Source organism: Papio anubis, chromosome X, assembly GCF_008728515.1.
Source record: "Papio anubis isolate 15944 chromosome X, Panubis1.0, whole genome shotgun sequence".
Taxonomy (NCBI): Eukaryota; Metazoa; Chordata; class Mammalia; order Primates; family Cercopithecidae; genus Papio; species Papio anubis.
The window spans coordinates 32,804,449-32,812,269 of NC_044996.1; the positions used below are offsets into that span (position 1 = coordinate 32,804,449).

The 7,821-nt window shown below is 37.7% G+C and overlaps 1 pseudogene; it reads right to left on the reverse strand.

Annotated features, from left to right (window-relative positions):
• Nucleotides 1-6,436: 6,436 nt before the first annotated feature.
• LOC101018221 lies at nucleotides 6,437-7,462 on the reverse strand (annotated as a pseudogene).
• Nucleotides 7,463-7,821: the final 359 nt, after the last annotated feature.

Here is a 7,821-nt window from a genome sequence, read left to right on the forward strand (position 1 = left end):
CTCTTACCATATTGCACACTTTTTCAAAGTCACCTTGAGAGTAAATCAATATTTGCTTTCATTTAGTAAAAATATTTTGAGAATGTAAATAAATGTTCATGACTTTTATATATTTTATTTGACTTTTCTTTACCAACATATAATATCAAACTTTGTTTCTCTTAATGCTTTCTATGATAAAAACTATTTTGTCTACACCTGCTTTTATGTTTAATATTTACCTGGTACTTTAAAAAATTCATTTATTTTCCACATTTTTGTGTCATTTTAGTTAGGTGCCACACTTACGAAAAGCCATTCTTGAACTTTTTAGAAAATCAATTTGAAGATCTTTGACTTTTAATAGATGAGATGAACCAATTAGCATTTATCCAAATACTGACTTATTTGGCTTTATTTCTGCCATTGTATTTTGTGCTTCCCTATAATAATTTTATTCCATTTTTACGTTGAGTGATCAAATTTATTTATATTATTTATGCTTTAAGGAGGTTCTATTTTGGTGTATTTTGAGGATGTGTTTCAAGATTTAGAACTAGTCTTAGCAGTTCTTATAGTGCTGGCTTGGTAGTGGTGAATTCTCTCAGCATTTTTGTTGATGTTGTTGTTGTTGTTGTTGTCTGGAAAAGACTGTATCTTTCTTTCATTTATGAAGCTTAGTTTCACTGGATAGAAAATTCTTGGCAGATAATTGTTTTATTTAAGGACGCTAAAAATAGGACCCCAATTCCTTCTAGCTTATAGGGTTTCTGCTGATAAATCTGTTAATCTGATAGGTTTTCCTTTGTAGGTTTCTTAATGCATTTGCTTCACAGCTCTTAAGATTCTTTCCTTCATCTTGACTTTGAATAACCCAATGACTGTGTGCCTAGATGATCATCTTTTTGTGATGAATTTCCCAGGTGTTCTGTGAGCTTCTTATATTTTGATGTCTAAATCTCTAACAAGGCCAGGGAAATTTTCTTCAATTCTTCCCTCAAATACGTTTTCCAACCTTTTAGATTTCTCTTCTTCCTCAGGAACACCAATTATTCTCAAGTTTGAACATTTAAGATAGTCCCAAACTTCCTGGAGGATTTGTTCACTTTTGAAAATTCTTTTTTCTTTGTCTTTGATGGATTTGGTTAATTCGAAAACCTTATCTTTGAGCTATGAAGTTCTTTGTCCTGATTGTTCTATTTTGTTTCTCAGACTTTCCAGTGCATTTTGCATTTCTCTAAGTGTGTCCTTGATTTCCAGAAGTTGTAATTGTTTTTTATCTATGCTCTATTTCACTGAAGAGTTTTCCTTTCATATCCTGTATCATGCTAACTTTACCTTTCTCTGGTCCCTCTTTGATTAGCTTAATAATTGACCTCCTGAATTATTTTTCTGGCAATTCAGATATTTCGTTTTGGTTTGGATCCATTGCCAGCGAGCTGGTATGATCTTTTGGGGGTATTAAAGAACCTTGTTTTGTCATATTACCAGAATTGTTTTTCTGGTTTCTTTTCATTAAAGTAGACTATGTCAGAAGGAAGATCTGGGATTCAAGGGCTGCTGTTCAGATTCTTTTATCCCACAGGGTGCTCCCTTGATGTGTGTTCTCCTTTTTCTCCTTGGAATGGGAGTTTCTTGGAGCTGAACTGTAGTAATTGTTTTTGCTCTCCTGGGTCTAGCGACCCAGTGGAGCTACCAGGCTCCAGGCCAGTACTGGAGAGTGTCTGCAAAGAGTCCTGTGATATGATCCATCTTCAGATCTTGCAGCTGTGGATACCAGCACCTGCTCCAGTGGAGATAGCAAGGGAGTGAAGTAGACTCTGCAAGGGTGCTTGGTTATGTTTTTGTTTATTTAGTGTGCTGGTTTTGTGTTGCTTGACCTCCAGCCAGCAGATGGCACTTTCAAGAACACATCAACTGTGGTCCTATAGGGAGGATGCAAGCTTGCCCAAGGGACAACTGGTTAAGTATTCAGGTTTCTCACGTGGTGGGCAGGGCCATAGAGCTCCCAAGAGATTATGACCTTCGTCTTCAGCTATCAGAGCAATTAGAGAAAGACCACTGCGTGTGGGCAAGGATTAGCATGTCTGAACTCAGCCTCTTCTTGGTCAGGGTTCGCTGCAGCTGCTGTGGGCATGGGAGTGTGGTTCCCAGTCCAAATTAGTTATATTCCCAGGAGGATTATGGCTGCCTATTCTGAGTCATACACGTCGCCATGGAAGTGGGGGAAAGCTCGCAGTCACAGGCTTCACCATGCTCCCATGCAGCCCACAGTCCCAAAGGCCCGTCTCACTCCCACTATGCCCCATCAACAGCACCAAGTCTGTTTCCAGGCAGCCAGTGGCCAGGGCTGAGAACTTGCCCCAGACCATGAGCATCCCAGTTGAGAAAGCAAACAGACTCAGAGTTCTTCGGCATCTCGGGGAGCCTACAAGGGTTATCCAGGTCCTTCAAAGGGTCTGTGGATTCTCTCAGCTTTCCTGGTATGTACTTGCTATAGTTCTTGGGACAAAAGTCCACAATCTGAGTCTCCACATGCTGCTCTGTCAATCCAAGTGGGAGCTGCAACTAGTCCTGCCTCCTATCTGCCATCTTAATCTCTCTCTAAATTGTAAACTTGAAAATAGTCTTCTATGACTTATGTCCTGATATTTGGACATGCTGGGGTGGAAGTTGATCTTCCAAGGCCCCAAGAAGCCCCAGGTTTTGCTGAGTGTAGCCCATGCAGTAGCTGTTATGCTTGGAGTTGTATGATTATGGCTCTACCAGGATGAAATTGCACACTGGTGACTTTACTGATTTGAGGCCTTGGAGATGACTCTATCCTCATGGCTCCTCTAGACATTGCCCTGGGGGGGTCTCTCTGCAGTGACACAGCCCCAGTGGCCCACGTTCCAAGGCCCTTTAAGGCATGCTCTGAAATGTAGGTGGAGGCAATAATGTCCCTACAGCTCGTGCACTTTGTGCCCCCATGGAGATGGCACTGTACTAATGCTGTCATGGTTTACCATGAGTGCCTTCTGCAGGGGCAGCATGAACCACACCCGGCTTGCTTGAGCCACAGCTGGAATGGCCAAGGAGTGAGTGCTGTACTAGAATGACAGGAGCAGAAAGTTGAAATCATCCTACTCCCAAGACCCTGGCATTCTTGGCCGGTGATAGGTGGGGCAGTCCCAAAGATCACTGAAATGTTTTCAGGGTTATTCTTTCATTGTCTTGATGAATAGTATCTGCTATTAATTTAATACTAATCTTCTTATCAAACTAATCTCCTTATTAAACAGTTGCTTAGCCATAGCCTTGGTAGGCTCTTCTGAACACACTTTATAATTATATGGCCAGGCTGATAATTTTCTAAATTTTAATATTCTGCTTCTCTTTTGATTATAAAGTCTATCTTTAACTTTTTCTTTCTTCTTGCATTTTACTGTAATCAGTTAAGAGAAGCTGTGCAGCACCCTCAACACTTTGCTTAGATATTTCTTCTGCCAAATACCCTAGTTCATCATTCTTAAATTCTACCTTACACAAAAGTGGTAGGATAGCAATACAATTCAGCCAAGTTTTTTTTTTTTTTCACTTTGTAACAAGGATGGCCTTTCCCACAGTTTCCAATAAGACATTCCCCATTGTCTTCTAAGGCCTCATCAGAATGGCCTTTATTATCCATGTTTCTACCAACATTTTGTTCATAACCACTTTGATAATTTCTAAGACTGAGGCTTTTTGTATAGCTCTCCTCTTCTTATGAGCTTTCACCAAAATTGTCCTTAATTCTCCATTTATGGCAATACAGACTTTTTTCCAGCATTAATTTCACAACTGTTCCTGCCCCTATCCATTACCTGCTTCCAAGGTGGCTTCCACATCTTTAGGTATTTGTTATAGCAGTGCCTCCACTTCTTAGTACCAATATCTGTCTTAGTGTCTTTGTGCTACTATAAAATAATAACACAAACTGGGTTATTTATAAAAACATACGTCTATTTCTCACAGTTCTAGAGGCTAGGAAGTCCAAGATCAACGTGCCAACAGGTTTGGTGTCTGGTGAGAGCCTGGTCTTTGCTTTCAGGATGGCATCTTATTGCTGCATCTTCCATTGGGGATTAATGCTGTGTCCTTACATGCTGAAAGGGGAGAAGAAAATGAAGCCACTCCCTCAAGTCCTTTTATAAGGGCCACCATCCATTCATAAGGGTGGAGCCTTCATGACTTAATCACTTTTCAATAGTTCCTGCCTCTTAATACCATCACTTTAGAGGTCAGGTTTCAACATATGAATTTTGGGGCCACATACATTCAGAAAAACTTTTATAAAATAAATACCAATTCTTCACAAACACTTAAAAAAACAAGGATAAAGGAACATTTCCCAGCTCATTCTATAAAGCCAGCATTGCCTTTGTATCAATCCAGATAATGAAATCAGAAGAAGATAAATCTGTAGACCAATATGCCTTTTAAATATAGATACAAAATCCTCAACAAAATACTAACAAACTGAAACAAGTAATATATAAAAAGGATTAAACACAATAGGCAAGTGGTATTTATCCCATAAATGCAAGATTAGTTCAACATCCACAAATAAATTAATAAAATATTCAGTATCATTATAATAAAGGAAGGAAAATGTATTATCTCCATAGATGTAGAAAAGGCTTTTGAAAAATTTAACATCCCTTAATGATAAAAACAAAACAAAACAAAACAAAACAAAAAAACACCTTTAAACCTAGAAATGAGAAGGAGCTTCCTCTGTCTGATAATGGACATCTATAAAAGCACCCATTGCTACCATCATCATTATACTTAATAGTGAAAGTCTGGATCCTTTCTCTGTAATATCAGGAATAAGATGAAGATTTTGGCTCCAACTACTTGTATTCATCATTGTCCTGGAGGTGCCAGCTATGGCAATTAGGCAGGAAATGAATTGAAAACATCCATATCAGAAAGGAAAAGGTAAAACTACCACTATTTAGAATTAATAAAATAGTTCATCAAGGTTGAAGAATACAAGACCATACATATACAAAATATAAAAATATACAAAAATTCATTACATTTCTACACATTTGCAATGAACACCCAAAACTGTAGTTAAGAAAATCATCCCATTTACAATAGCAACAAAACCGATAAAATATCTAAGAATAAATTTAAACAACTTGTGGGTTCATTTTTTTAGTGGCATACTCAAGAAATTACAACACGCATTCTTAGTTTAGTAAACCTACTATAAATTAGAATTTTTCTACTTCCTGGACAATTAAAAAACTTTGGAATAGGTTAACTTCATTTAATACCCTCACATTTTGTGTTATCTTTGTCACATATTTTAATCATGCATAACTGGCAAATATTTAATGTTCCACAGAATATAATTATTATATCCTTTAATGCTGTCCTGCTGATAATGAATTTCCAGGTTTTTGCCTTAGAAAGTTATTTTGTTGACATAATTTTAGAAATTGGCTGGGCATGGTGGCTCACGCTTATAATCCCAGCATTTTGAGAGGCTGAGGAAGGAGGATTGCTTGAGCCCAGGAGTTTGAGACCAGCCTGGGCTACATAGTGAGACCCCATCTCTACAAAAAGTTTAGAAAAAGAAATTAGCTGGGCATGGTGGCTCACTGCTGTATTCCCAGCTGCTCAGGAGGCTGAGGCAGGAGGATTGCTTGAGTCCAGGAGTTCCAGACTGCAGTGAGCCATGATCATACCACTGTACTCCAGACTGGATGGCAGAGTGAGATTCTGTGTCCACAAAACAAAGCAAAACAAAACAATTTGGTTTTAAAAATTACTGTACATATTATAAAATGCAAAAAATTAAATGTACAATTTGATGGGTTTTAACAAATACATACACCCATGTAACCACTACTAAATCAAGATGTGAAACATTTCTCGGACTCAAGAAAGTTATCTCATGCCCCTTTGTAGCAATCACCACCACTGTTTTTTTTTTTCAACTGAATTAGTCTCTTTTTGTTCTCTTGGTAATCTCTTCCAAAATTAACTACTTCCATTGTAGGTGAGGAAATGTATAAGACTTCATTTCATATGTTGGCACTGTCATAAGCATGGTCTTTCCTTTTACTGCAACTCAGAATTAAAACTTTAGATTCTTGATTATTTTATATTCCAGTCCTAGAAGTAATTTCCACTGAAGAAGTTATCTGATGACGGTCTTATTTTTCTAGTAGTGCCTTATAACCCAGCTCCAGCTTCTCCAGGAACACTACAAGATGTATTTAGCTTAAATATATATTAAACTAAAAGGTATTCTCTGAAATGAGTTTAAATGCATTTTATTTTTAGCCAACCTACATGACATGTTTTTCCTAAAAACAATGCCTCCACTCCAAGTAAGTCATAGTCAACGTAAATGAAAAGCTCAAGATGACATCAGTTCCATTTGTCGTAAGTCCTGCTGTTGTGTGGATGACAAAAAGCAGGTAGTTTTGATGACAGGTGATAAATTCAAAGTAATTGCCAAATTTGTTAATAATTTTTCATTTCTAAATCATCCTTAAAGACAAGCATATGTAGGGTAACAGTGTCCTCACGGTAGTCCAGTAGAGCAACCAACGCTGTCAAGATTCTTGTTTTCACCAGTAAAGAACTGGTAGATTTTGAAATTAGCAAGGATGTGCTTGATTTGTTCAGCAACCCCTATCATGAAAGGTTTTACTCTTTCTGATCTCTGTTCTTCATGTTTGCCTTTGATCGATTTCATGTAATACGTTACGTACTTCTTACAGGTTTCTTTTTTGAAGCTTGTTTCCTGTGATAGTGTATGACATCAACACCAGTGATAACTGTGCTTTGGGTTTCTTTACCCTCAGGGACTTCAGTAGAGGCGTTTCTACCAATAAGCGAGCCATCAATGTTATCCTCTGTCCTACTGACTATCTTCCCCTCCATCTCCAGGCACCACCCTTCTGTGATCTCCTGGTTCTTGTAAATCTCATCCTGGCTGATGAGATCTGGATAGATAATCATGATGGTGGCTGAAGGGAGACGATGGTGGTGCTAGGTTAGCAGTGGCATAGAGCTCAGAGCTAATGCAGAGCAGCTGGAGCAGTGCTGAGGTAAGTGGGAAAGTGGGGGGGAAAGTCCAGGTAACCATCATTTTGTGTATCACTGCGCTAAATTTTGTCTATTTTAGTCATTTATATGCATGGGAACATGCAGTAAGTAGTCTTTTGTGTCTGGCTTTCTTAACATAAAATGTTTTTGTTATTCATCCATGTTGAATGTTCAAATAGTTTGTAATTTTCATTAATGAGTAGTCTTCTAGTGTATGAATGCATACAGTTCATACATTATCTTCTTAATGGCCATTTGTGTTAGTTTCAGATTTTAGCTACTGTGAATAGAGAAGTATGAAATTTTTGTCTAAGTCTTTCTTTAGACCCGTGTTTTTATTTCTCTTGGAGAAACAACTAAGAGTGGAATTGCTGGGTTATATGTTAGGTATATGTTTAACTTATATGAGAATTGCTAGATCTGTTTTCCAAAGTGGTTTATACGTTTTACACTCAAACCAGAAATGTATGTGACTTCAAGCTACATTGCATTTCACTCATACTTGGGATTGCCATTCATTTTAACTTTTGCTGTCCTTGTGTGAAGTGCTCTTTTGTGGTTTAATTTGCAATTCCCAGATGAGTAGTGAGGCTGAGCCATTTTTATGTTTTAATTGGCCATCATTATCTATTCTGCTAGGTTTCTAATAAGATGTACTGTGGATTTTTAAATGAAGGATGTGTGTATTTTTATTACTGAGTTGTAGTAATTTTTTTATATATACTGGATGCAACTTCTTGGTCAGAT